We start from the raw sequence: 11,372 nt of genomic DNA, 5'->3' as shown, positions 1-11,372 counted from the left end.
TCAATAGGTCACATGACCTGCCAACTATTGAGCTAAAATGCTAATATTTACATTAAAAAAATAATTAAAAATAGCAACAGTGTTAAAACATCACAAAAATTACCGTAACTCGTTCATCCAGTACAGTACTACAATTCTGCAGTGATTTTGGGTCAATAGGTCACATGACCTGGAAGCTATTGAGCTTAAATGCTAATAATTACATTAAAAAAATCATTTAAAATGGCAGCAGTGTTAAAACATCACAAAAATGACCGTAACTCATTCAGCCAGTACCGTACTACAATCCCGCAGTGATTTTGGGTCAATAGGTCACGTGACCTGCAAGCTATTGAGCTAAAATGCTAATATTTTCATTTAAAAAATCATTAAAAATAGCAACAGTGTTAAAACATAAAAAAAATGACCGTAACTCGTTCAGGCAGTACCGTACAACAATTCTGAGGTGATTTTGGGTCAATAGGTCACATGACCTACAAGCTATTGAGCTAAAATGCTAATATTTACATTTAAAAAATCATTAAAAATAGCAAAAGTGTTAAAACATCACAAAAATGACCGTAACTCGTTAAGCCAGTACGGTGCTACAATCCTGAAGTGATTTTGGGTCAATAGGTCACATGACCTGCAAGCTATTGAGCTAAAATGCTAATATTTATATTAAAAAAATCATTTAAAATGGCAACAGTGTTAAAACATCACAAAAATGACCGTAACTCATTCATCCAGTACCGGACTACAATCCTGCAGTGATTTTGGGTCAATAGGTCACATGACCTGGAAGCTATTGAGCTAAAATGCTAATATTTACACTAAAAAAATCATTAAAAAGAGCAACAGTGTTAAAATGTCACAAAAATCACCGTAACTCATTCAGCTAGAACTGTACTAATATTCTGCAGTGATTTTGGGTCAATAGGTCACATGACCTGCAAGCTATTGAGCTAAAATGCTAATATTTACATTACAAAAATCATTAAAAATAGCAACAGTGTTAAAACATCATAAAAATGACCGTAACTTGTTCAGCCAGTACCGTACTACAATTCTGCAGTGATTTTGGGTCAATAGGTCACATGACCTGCCAACTATTGAGCTAAAATGCTAATATTTACATTAAAAAAATAATTAAAAATAGCAACAGTGTTAAAACATCACAAAAATTACCGTCACTCGTTCATCTAGTATAGTACTACAATTCTGCAGTGATTTTGGGTCAATAGGTCACATGACCTGCCAACTGTTGAGCTAAAATGCTAATATTTACATTTAAAAAATAATTAAAAATAGCAACAGTGTTAAAACATCAAAAAAATGAATGTAACTCATCCAGCCAGCACCGTACTACAATTCTACAGTGATTTTGGGTCAATAGGTCACGTGACCTGGAAGCTATTGAGCTAAAATGCTAATATTTTCATTTAAAAAATCATTAAAAATAGCAACAGTGTTAAAACATCCCAAAAATGACCGTAACTCGTTCAGCCAGTACGGTGCTACAATCCTGAAGTGATTTTGGGTCAATAGGTCACATGACCTGCAAGCTATTGAGCTAAAATGCTAATATTTACATTACAAAAATCATTTAAAATGGCAACAGTGTTAAAGCATCACAAAAATGACCGTAACTTGTTCAGCCAGTACCGTACTACAATTCTGCAGTGATTTTGGGTCAATAGGTCACATGACCTGCCAACTATTGAGCTAAAATGCTAATATTTACATTAAAAAAATAATTAAAAATAGCAACAGTGTTAAAACATCACAAAAATGACCGTAACTCATTAAACCAGTACCGTACTAAAATCCTGCAGTGATTTTGGTTCAATAGGTCACATGACCTGGAAGCTATTGAGCTAAAATGTTAATATTTACACTAAAAAAATCATTAAAAATAGCAACAGTGTTAAAACATCAGAAAAATGACCGTAACTCCTTCAGCCAGTACCCTACTACAATCCTGAAGTGATTTTGGGTCAATAGGTCACATGACCATCAAGCTATTGAGCTAAAATGCTAATATTTACATTAAAAAAATGATTTAAAAGGGCAACAGTGTTAAAACATCACAAAAATGACCGTAACTCATTCAGCCAGTACCGTACTACAATGCTGCAGTGATTTTGGGTCAATAGGTCACATGACCTGGAAGCTATTGAGCTAAAATGCTAATATTTACACTAAAAAATTCCTTAAAAATAGCAACAGTGTTAAACCGTCACAAAAATGACTGTAACTCATTCAGCCAGTACTGTCCTACAATCCTGCAGTGATTTTGGGTCAATAGGTCACATGATCTGCAAGCTATTGAGCTAAAATGTTAATATTTACACTAAAAAAATCATTAAAAATAGCAACAGTGTTAAAACATCACAAAAATGACCGTAACTCATTTAGCCAGTGTACTGCTACCATCCAGCAGTGATTTTGGGTCAATAGGTCACATGACCTGGAAGATATTGAGTAAAAAATGCTAATATTTACACTAAAAAATTCCTTAAAAATAGCAGCTGTGTTAAAGTATCATGAAAATGACTGTAACTCCTTCAGCCAGTACCGTACTACAATCCTGCAGTAATTTTGGGTCAATAGGTCACATGACCTGGAAGCTATTGAGCTAAAATGCTAATATTTACACTAAAAAAATCATTAAAAATAGCAACAGTGTTAAAATGTCACAAAAATGACCGTAACTCGTTCAGCCAGTACCGTACTACAATTCTGCAGTAATTTTGGGTCAATAGGTCACATGACCTCGAAGCTATTGAGCTAAAATTCTAATAATTACACTAAAAAATTCCAAGTGTTAAAACGTCACAAAAATAATGTGCCCGGAGTCTTCAGCCCAGGGCGTGGAACCCGGAGACTGGAATTTACCCCAAACCCGAAGCCTGGAGCCTGAAGCCTGTATCCCAGAACTTTGAACTTACCCCATGGCCGGAGCTTGGAGCCTGGAACCATGAGCCCGGAGCCTTGAGCCTGGAGCCTGGAGCCTGGTGTCTTGAACCTTGATCCTGGAGCATGTAGCCTTGAGCATGGAACTTGAAGCTTGGAGCCTGGAGCCCTGAGCCTGGAGCCCGGAGCCTAGAACTGACAATACGTCCGGACCTTGGAGACCGGAGCCTAGAAATGACCCCGTGCCTTGAGCCTGGAGCCTTGAGTTCGGAGCCTAGACGTAGGAGGCTGCAATCCAGAGCCTGGAACTGACCCTGAGCCTTGAGCACGGAGCATGGAGTACGAAGCCTGGAACTGACCCTGAGACATAAACCTGGAGCCTGGAAAAATTCCTGAGCCTGGAGCCTGAAGGCTGGAGCCCGGAGCATGGAGCCAGGAACCCGGAGCTTGGAGCATTGAGCCTGGAGCCCGGCGCTTGGAGTGTGGAGCATGGAGTCTTGAATCTGGAGCCTGCAGCGTGGTGCCCAGAGCTTGGAACTGACCCTGAACCCAGAGCTTTGAACCTGGAGCCCGGAGCATGGAAATGACCCCAATCCTGGAGTCTGGAGCCTTTAGCCTGGAGCTCGTAGCCTGGAAAAGATCAAAAGCTGGGATTCTTGAGCCCGGAGCCTTGAGCACGGAGCCTGTAGCCCGGGGCCCGGAACCCGGAATCTAGAGCCCGGAGCCATGAGCCCAGAGCCCGGAGCCCGGAGCCCGGAGCCCGGAGCCTGGAGCCTGTAACTGAGCCCGAGCCCGGAGCCCCAACCCTGGCCCTGGCCTCAGCCCTAACCCTAAACCCTGGAACGGAGCCCGAGCCCGGAGCCCTAACCCTGGCCCTGCCCTGGCCTAAGCCCTAACCTTAACTGGGCCAGAGGATGTGATTTTCAGTCCAAGTGTGAAGCTTTAACGTGGCTGATGAAGAAAGGGGGAGAGAGAGGGGGGAAAAAAAAGAGTCAGAAAATAAGTAGGCAAAATAGTCAATAAAAGGGGTTAGGCTAACCGGTGTTCTGTCTCTGGAAAAATAACAACGTTCCACAAGGGCTGGATAAAAGACAGAGTCCACACCGTCCACCAGCCGTCCCGGTCTAACCCTGACAAGGGTCAGTGCGAAATTTCCCAGTGCTCTTCCTCTTCCATGCACGCCAGTGTGCAGCTTTAAGGGGGTTGGAGGAAAGAGGGAGAGAGAGAGAGCAAGAGAAAAAGAAAGAAAGATAGGAATCAGGACCATGGACAGTTCTTCCACTAGAGTGTGGCTGCAATGTAAGGATGCATTCCATCTCCTCGGGGCGGTTTGAGAAATGCCAGAACTAAGTGTGAAGTTTCACGTTCTGCTTGAGACAAAACATCCTTGACTCAAAAGTGACCAAATCAGCTTTTGCTTCCGTGTAACGCTCAAAAATGATATTTTTTACCAATATAGTCAGAAAAGCATGAAAACACGAAAAACAGGTCAGAAATAAGTGTTTTATGCCGGTGTTCTGCAAGTCTAATCAGTTTATGAAGTTCTCCTTGAAAAAAAACATCTTTGTCTCAAAGAGACCAAAACAGCTTCTTTTCGTCTGAAACGCTCAAAAATGACATTTTGGCCTCTTCTACTCAGAAAAGTATGAAAACACTAAAAACAAGTCAGAAAAAAGTGTTTTATGGTTGTTTCTTTAAAGTCTTCTCAAATCATGAAGTTCTGCTTGAAAAAAAAAAACATCTCTGTCTCAAAGTGACCAAAACAGCTTTTTTTCGTCTGAAACGCTCAAAAATGACATTTTTGCCTCTTCTACTCAGAAAAGCATGAAAACACTAAAAACAAGTCAGCAATAAGTTTTTTATGGCTGTTTTGTGCAAGTCTAATCAGTTTATGAAGTTCTCCTTGAAAATAACCATCTTTGTCTCAAAGAGACCAAAACAGCTTCTTTTCGTCTGAAACGCTCAAAAATGACATTTTGGCCTCTTCTACTCAGAAAAGTATGAAAACACTAAAAACAAGTCAGAAAAAAGTGTTTTATGGTTGTTTCTTTAAAGTCTTCTCAAATCATGAAGTTCTGCTTGAAAAAAAAACATCTCTGTCTCAAAGTGACCAAAACAGCTTTTTTTCGTCTGAAACACTCAAAAATGACATTTTTGCCTCTTCTACTCAGAAAAGCATGAAAACACTAAAAACAAGTCAGCAATAAGTTTTTTATGGCTGTTTTGTGCAAGTCTAATCAGTTTATGAAGTTTTGCTTGAAAAAAAAAAAAGTTTGTCTCAAAGTGACAAACAGCTTCTTTTCGTCTGAAACGCTAAAAAAATGACATTTTTGCCTCTTCTACTCAAAAAAGCATGAAAACACTAAAAACAAGTCAGCAATAAGTGTTTAGTGGCTTTTTTGTAAAAGTATTCTCAAATCATGAAGTTCTTCTTGAAAAAAAACATCCTTGTCTCAAAGTGACCAAAAATGCTTCTTATCGTCTGAAACGCTCAAAAATGACATTTTTGCCTCTTCTACTCCGAAAAGAATGAAAACACTAAAAAAAAGTCAGAAACACTAAAATTAAGTCAGAAATAAGTGTTTTATGGCGGTTTTCTGAGAGTCTAATCAGTTTATGAAGTTTTGCTTGAAAAAAAAAAACCTCTTTGTCTCAATGTGACCAAAACAGCTTTTTTTCGTCTGAAACGCTCAAAAATGACATTTTTGCCTCTTCTACTCCGAAAAGAATGAAAACACTAAAAACAAGTCAGAAATAAGTATTTTATGGCGGTTTTGTCAAAGTCTTTTCAGTTCATGACGTTTTGCTTGAGAAAAAAACATCCTTGTCTCAAAGTGGAAAAGACAGGTTCATATCGTCTGAAAGGCTCAAAAATGACATTTTTGCATCTTCGACTCAGAAAACCATGAAAACACTAAAAACAAAAGAGAAATAAGTGTTTTGTGGCTTTTTTGTAAAACTATTCTCAGATCATGAAGTTCTGCTTGAGAAAAAAACATTCTTTTCTCAAAGTGACAAAAAAAATTTCTCATCGTCTGAAACGCTCAAAAATGACATTTTGGCCTCTTCTACTCAGAAAAGAAGGAAAACCGAGAGGTCTGGGCATTGTGGTGAGCCTGTAGCCTTTAGCCTTGCTCTCGGAGGGGGGAGCCTTGAGTCTGGAACTTAAACACAAGACCGGAGCCTTGAGCCCGTAAGCCCGGAAATGACCCATAACATGGAGCCCGGAGCCCGGAGCCCGGAGCCCGGAGCCCGGAGCCCGGAGCCCGGAACCTGAAGCCAAAAGCATGGATCTGACACTGAGCCTGGAGCCTTGAGCCAAGAGCCCACAGCATGGAAATTACCCTGAGCAAGGAACCTGGAGCTTTGCCCTGTGTAAGGGGCATGGAGCCTGGAGCCTGGAGCCCGATGCACGGTGCCTGAAACTGACCCCGAGCCTAGAGGCTTTGGAGACCGGAGAATGGAACTGACCCCAAGCCTGGAGCACTGTGCCTGGATCCTTTAGCCCGGAGCCTGACACCGATTCCGAGCCATGAGTCTGGATCCGGTAGCCTGGAACACGGAGCCGTCAACTGACCAAGACCCTGGAGCCTGGCGCCTCTTGCCTGGAGCATGTAAACATGAGCCTGGAGCCCGGAGCCTGGAGAGCAAAGCCTGGAGAGCAGAGCCTGGAGCCTTGAGCCTGGAACTGACTCCGAGCCTAGAGCCTGGAGCCAAGAGCCTGAATAATGCAACCTTGAGCATGGAGCCTGGAGCCTAGAGCCTTGAACTGACCCCAAGCCTTGAGCTTTTTTAGCCTTGAGCCCGGAGCAAGGAACTTACACAGAGCCTGGGGTCTTGAGCTTTGAGCCTTCAGCCTTGAGCCTTGTGCCGGGAGCCAGGAGCCTGGAACGCGTAGCAAAGAGCATGGAAAATGGAGCAATTAGCCTTGAACTGACCCGGAGCCCGAAATTTGGAGCCTAAAACCTGGAGACCAGAACTTGGAACTGACCCCATGCCAAGAGCCTGGAGCCCGGAGCCTGGAGCCTTGAGCAGGGAGCCCAGAGCCTGGAACTGACACTGAGACCAGAGCCTAAGCCCGGAGCCTGAAGCATGGAGCCTGGAGCCTGGAACTGACCCCGAGCATGGAGCCTTTAGCCAGGATCCCAGAGTTTGAAACATGGAGCCTGGAGAGCAGAGCCTGGAGCCTGGAGCCTGGAGCCTGGAGCCTGGAGCCTGGATTCTGGAGTCTGGAGTCTGGAGCCCTGACCCCAGAGCATGGAGTCTGGATCCTGGAAATGACCTCAAGACTGGAGCCTGGAACCAAGAGCTTGAAGCATGGCACCTTGAGCATGGAGTCCGGAGCCCGGAGCCCTTAACTGATCCCAAGCCTGGAGCATGGAGCATGGAGCCTGGAGCTTTGATCCCGGTGACTGGAGCCACGAACTGACCCTGAGCCTTGAGCCTGGAGTCTTGAGCCCGGAGCATGGAACTGACCCCGAGGCTGGAGCTTGGAGACCGGAGCCTTGAGCTGGGAGCAAGGTGCCATTCGCCTGGAACACGTAGTCACGAACATGAAGCATAGAACCTTTAGCCTGGAACTGTGCCAGAAATATGGAGCCAAAAACCTGGATCCCGGAGCCACGAACATACTCCAAGCCCAAAGCCTGGATCCCGGAGGAAGGAACGCGGAGCCTGGAGCCTGAAGCCTGGAGCCTGGAGCCTGGAGCCCTTTACTGACCCCAAGCCTAGAGCATGGAGCCTGGAGCTTGGAGCCTTGATCCTGGAGCCTGGAGTCTGAAGCCCGGAACCTGGAGCCCAAAGCCTGGAACTGACACTGAGCCTAGAGCCTAGAGTCTAGAGCCTGGAGCCTGGAGCCAAGAGCCCACAGTCTGGAAATTACCCTGAGCAAGGAACCTGGAGCCTTGACCTGGTGTTTGGGGCACGGAGAGTGGAGCCCAGTGCGCGGTGCCAGAAACGCACCCCGAGCCTAAAGGCTTCAGCCTGGAGCCCGGAGCATGGAACTTACCCTGAGCCTGGAGCCCTGTGCCTGGAACCAGGAGCCTGGAGTGCGGAGCCTGGATCATTTAGCCCGGAGCCTCAAACTGATCCCAAGCTTGGAGTCTGGAGCTGGTAGCCTGGAGAACGGAATCTGCAACTGAGCAAGACCCTTGTGCCTTGCGCCTTGAGCCTGGAGCATGTAGCCGTGAGCCTGGAGCCTGGAGCCTGGAGCCTTTTGCCAAGTGCGTGGAATCTAGAGCCCAGACCTTAAAGATTAGAGCCCGGAACCCAGATACTCGAAGTGACCCCGAGCCTGGAGAAAAGAACCTGGAGCCTTGAACTGACCATGAACATTGAGCCTTGAGCTCTGAGCCTGGGGCCCGGAGCATGGAGCTGTGAGCATGGAGCTGTGAGCATGGAGCTGGGAGCCTGGAGCCGGGAGCCGGGAGCCGGGAGCCCAAAGCCTTGTACTGACCCCGAGTCAAGAGCCTGGAGCCTGGAGCCTGGAGTCTCTAGCCCGGAGCCTGGAAATGACCCTGTGCCTGGAGCCTTGAGCCAAGAGCCTAGAACTGACCCCGAGCACAAAACCTTGAGCCAGAACCCTGCAGCCCGGAGACTGGACCTGACCCCGATCCTGGAGCCTGGAGTCTTGAGCTCAGAGCATTGAGCCGTGAGCATGGAGCTGTGAGCCTGGAGTCCGGAGCCTGGATCTGACACCGCCTGCGGAGCCTTGAAGCTGGATTCTGGAGCCCAGAGTGTGGAAATGACCCCGTTCTCAGAGCCTGGAGCCAGGGGCGTGGATCCCTGAGCATGGAACTTACCCCGAGCCCGAAGCCTGGAGCCCGACAGCCAGAGCATGGAATACACCCTGAACCCGAAACCTGGGTCCTGGAGACCGGAGTCTGGAACTGATCTTGAGCCCAGAACCTGGAGCTTTGATCCTGGAGCCGGGAGCCTTGAACCTGGAGCCTTGAGCCTAGAGCCTGGAAGAAGATCCCGAGCCCAAAGCCTAGAGCCGGGAAACTGGAAAAAACCCTGTGCCTGGAGCCTGGAGCCCTGGGTGTGGAACCCCAAGCATGGAACTTACCCCGAGCCAGAAGCCTGGCGCCTGACAGCCGGGAGACCAAAACTTGGAACTGACTCCATGCCTGGAGCCTTGAGCCTGGAGACTTGAGCCCAGAGTCTGGAACTCAGAGCCTGGAGTCTGGAGCCTTGAACTGAACCGGAGACTGGAGCCTGAAGACTGGAGCGCGGAACTGACTCCGAATCTGGAGCCCGGATACTGGATCAATGAGCCTGGAGCCTGGAACCTGGAAACCTGGAGCCCGGAGTCTGGAGCCTGGAAGAAGACACCAAGCCCAAAGCCTGTGTCACGGAGCCTGGGGCCAGGAGACTGGAACTGACCCCGAACCCTAATCCTGGAGCCTGGAGCCTGGAGGCCCGAGCCTGGAACTGATCACGAGCCCAAAGTCTGGAGCTTGGAACCTGGAGCCTGGAGTCTGGAGTCTGGAGTCTGGAGTCTGGAGTCTGGAGTCTGGTGTCTGGAGCCTGGAAGAAGACCCTGAGCCCAAAGCCTGGAGCCCGGAGCCTGGAGCCAGGAACCTCGAGACTGGAACTGAACCCGAGAATGGAGCCTGGAGCCCGGAGCCTGGAGCTGACCCTTAGCCCAGAGCCTGGATCCTTGATTGAGGAGCCTTGAGCCCGGAGCTTCGAGCTTGGAACTGACCCTGATCCCGGAACCTTGGGCCTGGAACCCGGAGCCTGGAACTGATCCTGAACCCGGAGCCATGAGCTTTGAGCCGGAAGTTTTGAGCCGGAAGCTTTGAGCCGGGAGCATGGAGCCTGGAAGAAGATCCAAAGCCCAAAGTCTGGAGCCCACAGACTGGAAATAAACCCGTGCCCGGAGTCTTGAGACCAGGGCGTGGAACCCGGAGAATGTAACTTACCCCAAACCCGAAGCCTGGAGCCTGAAGCCTGTATCCCAGAACTTTGAACCTACCCCATGCCCGGAGCCTGGAGCCTAGAGCCTAGATTCTAGAGCCTTGAGCCTTGAGCCTGGAGCCTGGAGCCTGAAGTCTTGAGCCTGGAGCCTAGAGCCTTGAGCCTGGAGCCTGGAGCCTGAAGTCAAGACCCTGAACCATGCAGCCTTGAGCATGTAGCCTGGAGCCTAGTGCTTGGAAGTGAACCCAAGCCTTGAGCTTGGAGCCTGTAGCCCGGAGTAAGGAACTCACCCCGAGCCTGGAGCCTTGAGCTTTGAGCTTTCAGCCTTGAGCATTGTGCCGGGAGCCTTAAGCCTTGAACGCGTAGCAACGAGCCTGGAAAATGGAGCCATTAGCCTTGAACTGACCCCGAGCCTGAAATTTGGACTAAAACCTAAAAAACCTAAAACCTGGAGACCGGAACTTGGAACTGACCCCATGCCCAGAGCCTGGAGCCTGATACCTGGAGCCTTGAGCGGGGAGCCCGGAGCCAGGAACTGACACTGAGCCAGGAGCCTTAAGCCCGGAGCCTGAAGCATGGTGCCTGGAGCCTCGAACTGACCCAGAGCATTGAGCCTTTAGCCTGGATCCATGAGTTTGAAGCATGGAGCCTGGAGCCTGGAGTCTGGAGTCTGGAGCCCTTACTCTGGAGCATGGAGCCCGGAGCCTGGAACTGACCCCGATACTGGAGCCTGGAGTCAAGAGCTTGAAACATGGCGCCTTGAGCCTGGAGCCCGGAGCCAAGAGCCTAGAGCCCGGTGACTTCAGCCTGGAAATGACCTCGAGCCTTGAGCTTGGAGATTTAAACCCTGGAGGATGGAACTTACCCTGAACTTACCCTCAAGGCTACAGAGCCTTGAGCTTGGAGCCTTCAGTCTGGAGCGTGGTGCTGGGAGCCTTGAGCCTGGAATGCGTAGATACGAACCTGGACTATGGAGCCTGTAGCCTGGAATTGACCTCGAGCCCAAAAAGTGGAGCCTAAAACCTGGAGACCAGGTCTTGGACCTGACCCCATGCCAAGAGTCTGGAGCCCGGAGCCCGGAGCCCGGAGCCCGGAGCCCGGAGCCCGGAGCCCGGAGCCCGGAGCCCGGAGCCTGGAGCCTGGAGCCCGGAGACCGGAGCCCAGATTCCGGAAACTGGAGCCCGGAGCCCGGTGCCCAGAGCCTGGAGCCTGGAGCCTTGAGATGAAAGCACGGAGCCTGGAACTGACACTGAGCCCAGAGCCTTGAGCCCAGAGGCTGAAGCATGGAGCCCGGAGCCGGGAACTGACCCCGACCCTGGAGCCTATAGCCTGGAGCCAAGAGCATGAAGCAGGGAGCCTTGAGCCTGGAGTCAAGAGTCGGGTGACTGGAGCCATGAACTGACCCTGAGCCATGAGCCTGGAGACCGGAGCCTTGAGCCTGGAGCCAGGTGCCATTAGCCTGGAATGCGTAGTCACGAACTTGGAGCATAGAACCTGTAGCCTGGAATCATGCCCAAAATATGGAGGCTAAAACCTGGATCCCGGAGTCACAAACA

Source organism: Sphaeramia orbicularis, chromosome 15 (assembly GCF_902148855.1).
Source record: "Sphaeramia orbicularis chromosome 15, fSphaOr1.1, whole genome shotgun sequence".
Lineage (NCBI taxonomy): Eukaryota > Metazoa > Chordata > Actinopteri > Kurtiformes > Apogonidae > Sphaeramia > Sphaeramia orbicularis.
This window is presented reverse-complemented; position numbering follows the sequence as displayed.